Genomic DNA, 10,839 nt, shown 5'->3' with positions numbered 1-10,839 from the left:
CAGGTGGTTTTATAGGGATTTGTAAGTGATAATGACCATGTCAAACTTATTGAGCACTAATAATTAAGGAACTACGGTCAGGCATCGCGATCGTATCACAGTACACTTCATATGATATCCATTTAATGGCATACCAAATAGTTCAGCATTTAAATGCTCCTGTATATGATTGAACGGATTGTTTTCCCGATGCCAGCGCCTTATTTTATCTAATCTTTTCATTTTATTGGGAATGAGGTAATTCGGTAACACGTACGAGATGGTCTGACCCCTTGCTTTATGCCTTGTTGACGGTTGAAAAACAGACTCACCCGGTTCATGGAATTGCATATGATCAGTACATCAGTTGTGTGTGTTTAAATAACCGACATCCAGAATTTCCACCATAGATTTCCTGACATTCTTCACAACAATCCCCGTGGCTGTATATAACATCTACAGATTCTAAACTCCTCATATTCGAACGAATAATCCTTCCTTTTCATAACTTTGATGAAGTCTCTTTCGTTATAGAATGTTTAGCGCTTCTATATTACAGTAGACATAAGCCTACTCCCATCTGCAGCTCATCCAATGTTGAAGCAGTAGTGGAATCAATAAAAGTTCAAATGAAATTCTCTGCCTGACCACTAGTAGGACACTGTCAAGAACTTGTGAACAGATGTCTACATCCTATACCATTCAACCAGGTAGTGACTGTATCTGTAGACATTAGTAACTAACACCATAGGGACTCCTCCCGACTAAAAACTTTCCTCAATACTGGGAAGGTAAAGTCACAATTCATTGAAGTTGGGAAAAATTGTAAGTCGACTGAGAAACAAACAACGACAGCAAGTGCATAGTATTTGTCACAAAATGGACTACAATAATCTCTGTGAACTCTTTGCCATAGAGTCCACTTCGAAGTATGATTTCTAGAGTTAGGAAATCTTCCACATTTGTTTGTTGCTAGACAGATACATGTAATCATCTCGGGTCATCAACATGTTAGCTTTGCCAGTGACTTCAATTTCTCAACACCTAAATGTCCACTATGAACACATTCAAGGACAGATCTACGCAAAGAAGGAGGAATAACAACACGATCACTTAAACACAAAATATCACCAGGAATATATATATTATATATTATATATACATATATTATATATATATATATTTCAATATTATATTTTTGGTACAATATAAAATTCTCAGCGTAAAGTATTTCAACAAGTCTCCGTTTCTTTCTTCTTGGTCGGTCCTGGCGATAAATATTGAGTGATCGCCAGTTAGATGTTAGCAGTTCAGTAAATGAACATCTGAATAATGTGCATTCTTTTCGCTGTATATTGTCAGCAACCACATTGGCTCTTATTGAGTTTTTTGTAACTTTGACAACGAAAGGTTGTACACTCTTCAGAAACGCAGCAGAATAGGTTATGCGATTAATAAACATAATGATATATTAAAACAAACAAAACTAGATAACTTGTTGAAATATCTGGATGGCAGGAACGGGTAGCCCAGATGCTCAAGCAGGCCGCCCTTTATTGGACGCCTTCACTCTGAAGAAACTCTGGTAAACTTCGTAGGCATGTCTCTTGTTCCTCACCTTATTTAAGTAAGTTGGATGTCAAAATATTAAATAACCAGTCGGCATGACAATAAAAATTAGCAATGAAACGGGAATAGTAATGAAGAGCGCCCATTAGTGAACATAGTTCTGCAAGATTTTTCAGAGATGGTGCATTTGTCAACGGAGCTGGTCGCTTGATATCTGGTCTAAAACCGTTACTATCAACTAGGTATGCAAGACATTCAAAACCATATTCACAAAATGAACACTTATTTGGGTTCACCATAATACCGTATAATATAAATATATATTATGCAATATAAAGAAGACACTAGCTGAACTAGAAACCCATGGACAAAACGGCGAGGAAAATCTCCGGTTAGTGGGTTTTCGAGCAGTCAGGTCTTGGAAGCGATGACATAAAAATTTGGAGATTCATACACAGTATGTGGGATAGATAGTATTACAGGGTGATCTTAGCTCATTGGTGGCATGGATGGACAGGTGGTCACTAGAAGTAAATCCTAACAAGAAGGTGGAGATGCAACTAAATAACTGATGATTCGTACCATTACATAATATGTGGACTCATGCTACCCAAGGTAAGAAACTATAAAGATTTAGGAGTCATATTAAGCAGTGATCACAAAACCAACAGTCACTGTAAGGCTGCTGCTGCTGTGAAAGGCTATAGGGTGTTATGGTCTATTCGTAGGTCTGTAGAATCATGGTTTATTATGATATTAGCACTGCTCTGATAGTAGACCTAATCCTAATATCGTAGATTTGTCACGATATAACTGCCTAATCCATAAGATCTTACGTGGAAGTCACATCATCGTCAACACCAAGTAACCACATCGTAACAATCATCAATACATGATGAGGAACACATTAAGACTGGAGATAAACGACATATTCAATGTGACTAAAAGATTATGTTACAACACTTAAGGGTGACCACGCCGAGCCATGCCGTCCGATCAATTCGAATTAACCCCATTCATTCTTCCCGCCTTCTCCACCGTCGAGTTTTTCTCCGCGTTAAATATTGACCATCCATTTTCCCAGTTGTCTCGTGTTCAGCTCTAAGGATTGCGTGGCTGGCGTCCAATGCCACTACAGGTCTTTCCAGTATGTAGATGACGAATTGTTTAGATTATTATACCCGATTTTCGTGCCACCACATTTGGGATATGGGATTCAAGCAGTGGGTCCTTGTTTCAAGTATGAGGCAGATATGCTGGAAAGAGTCCAACGACAAGGGACTAAGATGGCGAAAGGTCTAGCTCGTCTATCTCATGAAGACCGATTGAGACACCTTAATTTATTTCGTTATCTTACCGTAGAATACGGGATGATCTAATATTGGCTTATCGTATACTGAACGATGACCTTGGTATTAACATGCCCTATCTTTTATTTCCGTCTAGGACGGATCATTTGAGAGGATATACGAAGAAAGTTAAAAAAAAGTGAGATCAAGTCGTTTACGTCTGGAGTTTCGTTTCTCACATCGAGTAGTGAATTACTGGAATTCTCTACTGGAACACGTAATATCAGTATTTTCTGTCGATATATTCAAAACCAGATTGGACCTCCACAGTGTTACAAACTGCAAGGGTTAATATAGGTCGATAGAACTCCTATCCTTATTACTGAAGACTGAAATTTGAAAGGGATAACTGTTTTCCACGTGGTTTGGGAATTCTTCGACTTGTTCAATTGTAGGGTATATTATGCGGAAACTATCATCCTATTTTGTATATATGGTACATTTTACCCTAAAATATTTTTCGACGGACACTTACCAGTCCATATTATTCCTATCGCGGACTTAAGTCTTAAATAGATCTGAAATTTATCATATACTCATAGTCTCTGATCCTTGTATTAACCAGGTTAATACTTAATAACAACTGTAACTCAGACATTATATTGAGTTAAACGAGCTCTCTACTCATCCATTTTCAAATCATGAGCAATAACTCCAGTAAAAGAGAAATTTCACCAAATTCTACGCCAAATAAAAGGTTCAAACCTGTAACCCCTATGACTGAAGACTCAGTACCTGACAATATCGAACCTTCATCTACTGAACAATATACGTATTGTCCACAAGTATAACTATCATCACCAGATTCTCCATGTCACACCCCCTCTATCTCTACGTGCAGTATGACAACGGTAAGACTGGTTGACATACAAGACACTATACCGACATGCATCGAAAAGTCAGCACAGTCTACCAGACAGCATGTTCTACCAAGGCCTAAATCTAAAATTCCAAAAACTAAAGAGTTTAATAGTTCATCTCATACACACTAAAATACTGATGGATATAGTACTGACATCCGTCAGCTACAAAACTCTCTGACTGAGATTAACGGCAGACTTAACTATGCAGCAACCCTCACAAATATATGGGGCCTTAACACTGAAAGAAATCTTGAGCAACTCACCAAAGCTGAGTGTATTTTGGAGTTTGTGGCTGAAGAAGTGACGAAAAGATTGATGTCCTCCTTCGATGCAGTTGCGTATAACCTCCCCGATCGCACACACCCATCTACGTTCAGGGATGCTTGACTTAAAGCATGCAGTATGCTGAACATTAACAGCAAAATCATCCGCCTTAGAAAAAGGTCAGACAGATCAACATGCCCCCCTCTTGTTTAAATCATTTTGAACTACATGGAGAACATAAACTTGCTTCCCCCGTACAGTTTCCATCAGAAAGTACTCCCACTCTTTCCCCTGGATAAACTCCCCAATCAATTTCACCAGCTCATTTGATACATCTCCCACTAACTCTAGCTATCAAAACACCGAGCTGTTGAAGGACATCCAATCCCTCACTTTAAACTCATCTGACATACACGAGGGTCATGACAACTTTATTTGAGATACTTTCACCCGTTTTAACTTAGTAGGTCATTTCTTTAATTTATGTCTTATCAACGCTAGGTCGATCTGCATTAAAAAGACGGATTTAGCCCTGTTTGTATCCATATATCAATCATCACTTACTATGATATCTGAAGCATGGACTATATTTATTAGAGACAAACTAGTATAAGAAGATCCTAAATTGATTACGGAACTACTTAGTGAACACTTTTGTTTCTCACTGACTAACGAAAGACCACTGAGTGATTCAGAACCAAACCCAGTACCTCCCTGGGAAATTACTAGTGTTGACTTCAATGTACAAAATATCACCACGGCAACTAGTACATTAAAACACTCCTACACTGATGGACCAGATGGTATTGCAGCTAGCATGTTAAAACATGGAGGTGATGATATGTGTGTTCTGCCTCTCAAACTATTTGCGATATCACTCTCTACAGCGTGTTAGCCTAATGCCTGGAAAACTACACATATCATTCCCAAAATTAAAACAGGACATGAAGCAAATGTTGACAATTACCGGCTCATAAACATAACTTCAGTGCTTTCTGGAGTGATGAAAAAAGTGATTAAGGCGGCGTTGGTTCAACATCTACTTACTAATAATCCCATATCGACCTCCCAGCATGGATTTCTTAGGTCCAGACCATGAGATACATGCCTAGTAGACTACTTGAATGATATAACTCTGAAACGAGACAACGGACTCCTTGTATCAGTCCTATTCCTAGACTTTAAGAAAGCCTTTGATAAGGTCCCACATAAAAGGCTTCTCGTCAAACTAAAGTCCTTCGGAATAAGCAACCCACTATACTCATAGTTTGTTTCGTTCTTAATAGAACGTAAACAGATGGTAAGGTTCAATGACTGTCTCTCATCACCTAGACCAATAACCAGTGAAGTCATCCAGGGAAGCGTACGAGGTCCACTCTTGCTTCTTATGTATATAAACTATATATGTATCACCGTAAAATTTGGAAGGCCATACTTATACGCTGATGATCTCAAAATAGTATACAGCTATGAGCCTGAGACTCAAAGTGAAAGTGTATCGCTGATTCAAAATGACCTCAACAACTTAACTATCTGGAGTGAAGAATGGCAATTACCGTTTAACCTCAACAAGTGCGAGATCATGCACTTTGGAAAGCATCCCTATGAACTAAAACTTAACTTGAATAAAAGTACAGTTCAGACACTCAACTCAGTACACGGTCTAAGAATTGAATACACAGGAAGCCTGAACTTTGAGGAACATGCCTCCTCTATTATTTCTAAGTGTAGACGGCTAATTGGTTTCAAAATGAGAAATTTCTTCACAACAGTGGCTAAGCTTACTCTCTACAGTATATGTGTACGACCTTCCCTTGAGTACGGCTCTTTTGTCTCCTCTAATATCACAGACAAGGTAAGAGTAGAAGACGTTCAAAGACGCTTCACATGCCAACTACTAGGATGTAACTCGAATCTCGATTACACAGATAGATGTAAGCACCTCTCTTTAGAACCTTTATGGCACCGTAGGCTAATGAACAATTTAATATTTCTCTACAAAGCGATATATGGACTCTCCTTTCTAACATCCTGCCCGACTGTGACCCACGACCCAGCCTACAGACTTAGAAACAACGCATATACACTACTTACCGTAAAACACCAAGAACAAATTCGTCGTAAGTTTCTTACAGTGCGGTATAGTTTATTGTGGAACAGGCTGCCAATGCCTATCCGTAATTGTGACACATTTACCAGATTCAAAAAGCTGATAACCCTGTTTATAGACTCTAAAAGCTTCAAACTTTCCTTGAACTCCCGCCCACCGATAGAGCACTTCATTGTGGATCCCCTAATATCTAGACGGAACAAGAATACAACGAACCCGATTGTTATTAACATAAATATAAATAAACTACAGAACACATGGTTTATCCTCTCCTATTATTCATAGATTATAATTCATGGCCTTATGCTTCTAACCCTCACTTTCAGTTTCCGAAACTCTAATGATTGGAGATACATTATTGTTCCTAATTGTCATGTCCTTTTTTTCTATGGCAAGTAGACAGATAACTCAATAATCTTATGGGTGCTGTGATGGCGGTCAGCGAGTGAACTAAAGGACGCTGTAAGAAGCGGGCACCCGGGGATAAGTAAAATGAAATCACTAGCTCAGGGCTATACATATTGGCCGTCAGTGGACCGCGATATAGAACAAAAATGTCCCAGTTGTTGGCCCTGTCTAGAGGCTGCGAAGAATCCAACAAAAGCTGAACCGCATGCACAGCCAAAACCCAACTGGCTTTGGCAAATAATAAACGCTGATTTCGCCGGGCCAATACAAGGCAGAAATTACTTAGTCGTTGTCGATGCTTTCACGAAATGGCCAGAAGTATATGAAATGCCGAAAACGACATGAGAGAGTACAATGAGCTTTTCAGGATTGTTTGCTTGTTTTGGGGTTCCAGAGATCTTAGTGACTGACAACTTTACTCAGCATATGTCATCCACTTTTAAACACTTATGCTGTGAGGATGGCATATCGCATCTATTTGGCCAAAGATATTTCTGGCATTATAGCTGATGTCAGTTCGTAATGAAAACCCTATATATGGTCCCTAACTAAGGCAAATTATGACAATTATCGCGAACTGGATGATAAAATCACCAGTAACACTGGCTGCAGCCAGGTACTGAAATATATACGGATGATTGGAGAGCGTACAGACTCCTACATAGGCTTGGTTATGTGCAACATGTCGTTATCCACAAGTGGCATTTTGTGTACATTATAACCGAAGTACACACAAACAATATTGATGTTATGTAGTCGAGGCTGAAGGAGTTTTTGCGACTTTATCATGGCTCCAGATGCCGACTATTCTGTGGCCATATGGATGATTTCCTCTTCTGCGTGCATTACGATTTTAGAACATCTGGTCTCCTTCCTAACCTTGACGTGTTTTTGAACCACGTATAGGAAGTGTACCCACTTTATTTCTTTGGTTTTGTATAATATATTTTTACTCTACACTGAATGTTTGCTGATTGGCTAATATTTGTCAAGCTCACTCAAGATTCTTTCAAATATCGTCCATAAACTATAGTCTCGCCGACGGTTCCAATGAACCAAGAGTGCATTATAGACACTTGAACAGACAAACAGTCTGTGTCAGGTGTGGTAATCGGACAATATAACTAGTGTACACTTAAGTGTTTTGTGTCGTCTTTTAATCTGTCATAATTATTCAATACAGTTTTGTTGTAACTACTTGGAATCGGACTTCTTGATTGGCTGTTGTGGAAGTTCTAGGCTATTTGAGATTGTTGGTAATTCATTAGACTGTCTGGAATCCACAGACAGTGATGTTAGTAATGTGAATGAAAGTGAAATATTTGTTGAATTCCAGTTGAAATGACTAAAGTTTAATGAATATTTATCCGTATCACATTCGAATCTTTCGGTTTAGCAGAGGGCAAGAGTTAGATTTTATGTAAATGTAGGATTTCACCTGTTATCACTTGACTAATCGACATCGAGTGTTGGATGCTGATGAAGTAGCGTGTAGACTTAAAATATGGTTCTATTTGTAATGAGAATTGATTCCCTGTGAGGATTATTTACAGTTCAAATACGTCACTAAATTATTTTCGATTGTATTGTAACCTAATAAGAAGCAGGCACTTTCCTTACTTTTAATTTTCCTGTGCCTATAACACAAATGTCTGAATTGGAGATAAATGGCAAACTTAAATCTCTATGATCAACTGAGTACGCTAACCCATACGTCTTTAAATAACCAAAGCTTGTGCAAAGCTAAATTTTTGTATATAGCGCACCGATTCCTTAATCGTGAATCAAAGAAGAGAAGCATATTAACTATTCAGCATTTTAAATCACGTGACTTGGAGAATTAATGAAAACCAATGAACAACAGACCCAAGCCTTATGTCGTCTTCTCGCGAAACACATGAGGAAGAACGCAGGTCACAACATCCACTCCTTACTGCACGGTGGAGTGACGTATAATGACCAAAACGTCATATGTGAACTATTAGGTGAATGGTTTTCCAACAATCGGACTACATCTCATGCTCCAGATGTCAACATAAATTGCATCAGCAAAAACTATCTTAGTACCATAGACTTCGACATTGGGAGTACACATACCGCCATCAAAACCCTTAAGCCAAATGCGAGTTCTGGTGCCGATGACATCCCTTCAATCATTTATAAAATGTCAGGACCTGACATACAGACGCTATTGCTCAAAATATACACATTATCTTTAGAGACAGGTACATATCCGGAAACCTGGAAGGTAATGTGTGTTCTTCCCAAACACAAATCCGGACCGAAAAACCTGGTCGAAAACTACAGACTCATAAATATCACTCCAGTTATATCACGCATAATGGAAAAAGTGATACAAAGTCAACTATCTGATCACTTACTTAAGGAAGATCTAATAGACCCGTCACAATACGGCTTCATTAGAACAAGGTCATGCAGCACATGTCTAATAGACTTCTTTAACGAAGTTACTCGCATACGTGACCAGAAGAACCTAGGGGTTATACTATATTTCGATATTAAGAAAGCCTTTGATAAAGTACCTCATAATCTTCTAATCAATAGACTCAAGTCAGTTGGGATTATAAATCCCATTTTGCAAAGTCATCTATAAAACTGACATTTGCGATTTACGCAGTACTATGCAAACAATCCAACATGAACTCAACATGGTAGACAACTGGTGCAAACGCTTGAGGTTAGAGCTCAACACAGAGAACTGCGGCTGGTTATGTATAGGAGACACGTCTCTTAAAATAGAGCTCACACTTAGCAACCACACACTGCCCAGACTGGCATCAGTAACTGACCTAGGGGTAATTTACTCACACAGTCTTAATTTCTCTGAACACATATGTGGTGTTTGAATGAATTAATGATACATTTGTACTTGTTGAATGCTTGATTTCGAATTCTAAATACAGTATATTCGTTTGTGGTTATCTAGTACTATTGATCCGATTACGTTATTTCTGGGATTCTTAGTTCATACTACAATTCAAATTCTCCAAATTATCACATCTCAAGCAAAGCATCTAAATTGCGGAAATTGCTTGGCTTCATTCTCCGTAACTTCTATCACAATGAATCTAAAACCCTTCTTTATAAAGTTTGTATGAGACCTATCGTTGAATACTGCTCGTTCTTATTTTCCAACCTACGCCTATTTGATGTACTAAAGGTGGAAGGATTACAACGAGACTTCACCCGCAGTGTACTTAAGACTGACTCAGTCATTGACTACAGTCCCCGATGCCAAATCTTAGGAATAGAACCCCTTTGGGAGAGAAGGCTTGGGTCTAATTTGGTCCTGTACTTCAAACTACTCAAAAACCTTGATTACTCAACATGTAAGATAATTCTTAGCCGAGAGTCACATGAATATGAACTTCGAAACAAAGTATCTACCGTCAAAGTTGAGAAATACAGACCGAAAACTCGGGAAAACTCCTTCCTCATCAAGTATGTAATAATATGGAACAGTCTTCCCTCCGAAATACGCATGGCAAATGAATTAAATACGTTTGTAAAACTGTCTGATCAAGCCCTCACTTGCACTGATCTTGCACGTACGAACACATCTGCACCCCACTCAGATACCATAGGCTCTCTCTATGTCTAGACAAAAATGGGCTTCAAGTTCAGTTTGCCTTAGTTTTCCTACTATGCAGTTGTATTAGTTCATTTTTCCACCCTATTTCTTCACTTGAAGTAGACAGGTTACTCACTGGACCTGTCGATACTGTTCAACTTAACACGGTTGCTAAGGGACACTCACTACCACCCTAAAAAGTCAAGAGGGTCACACAATCGACTGCCTACTACCAGTGGTCTTGCATCTATGGAGCCTATCACCCATCAACTGGTTAGGAAAACACAATATAACATCAGCACCAAGTTAGTAAGGGTTTCTTCCCGTTTATTCTTTATTAGCTTTTTACGCTTCTGTACATTATGTTGACTAGCAATTAATATTATTTCTCCACTCGTTACCCTATATACGACTCATAAACTTCTATACTTTTCCGCCTGCTTTGATGAACAACTATCCTACATTATGCCCTTCTTAATGCTAATACTCTGATTGGCAAACTATACTTTATACTATAGTCAACAGAATCATTGCATCGATGCCTTACCCACAGTCCATAACTTGTAACTGCCTGATAAGCTTGTAAAATGGTACTTATAGAAATAGTGTTTTCCAACAGGATGTGAAACACAGAGGGTTGTGTGAGGTATGACATATATCCAAAAATAAGCTTAAATGAGCCTAACATCACAAAAGGAGGGAGGG

The sequence above is a fragment of the Schistosoma haematobium genome, chromosome ZW, assembly GCF_000699445.3.
Source record: "Schistosoma haematobium chromosome ZW, whole genome shotgun sequence".
In the NCBI taxonomy this organism is placed as follows: Eukaryota; Metazoa; Platyhelminthes; class Trematoda; order Strigeidida; family Schistosomatidae; genus Schistosoma; species Schistosoma haematobium.
This window is presented reverse-complemented; position numbering follows the sequence as displayed.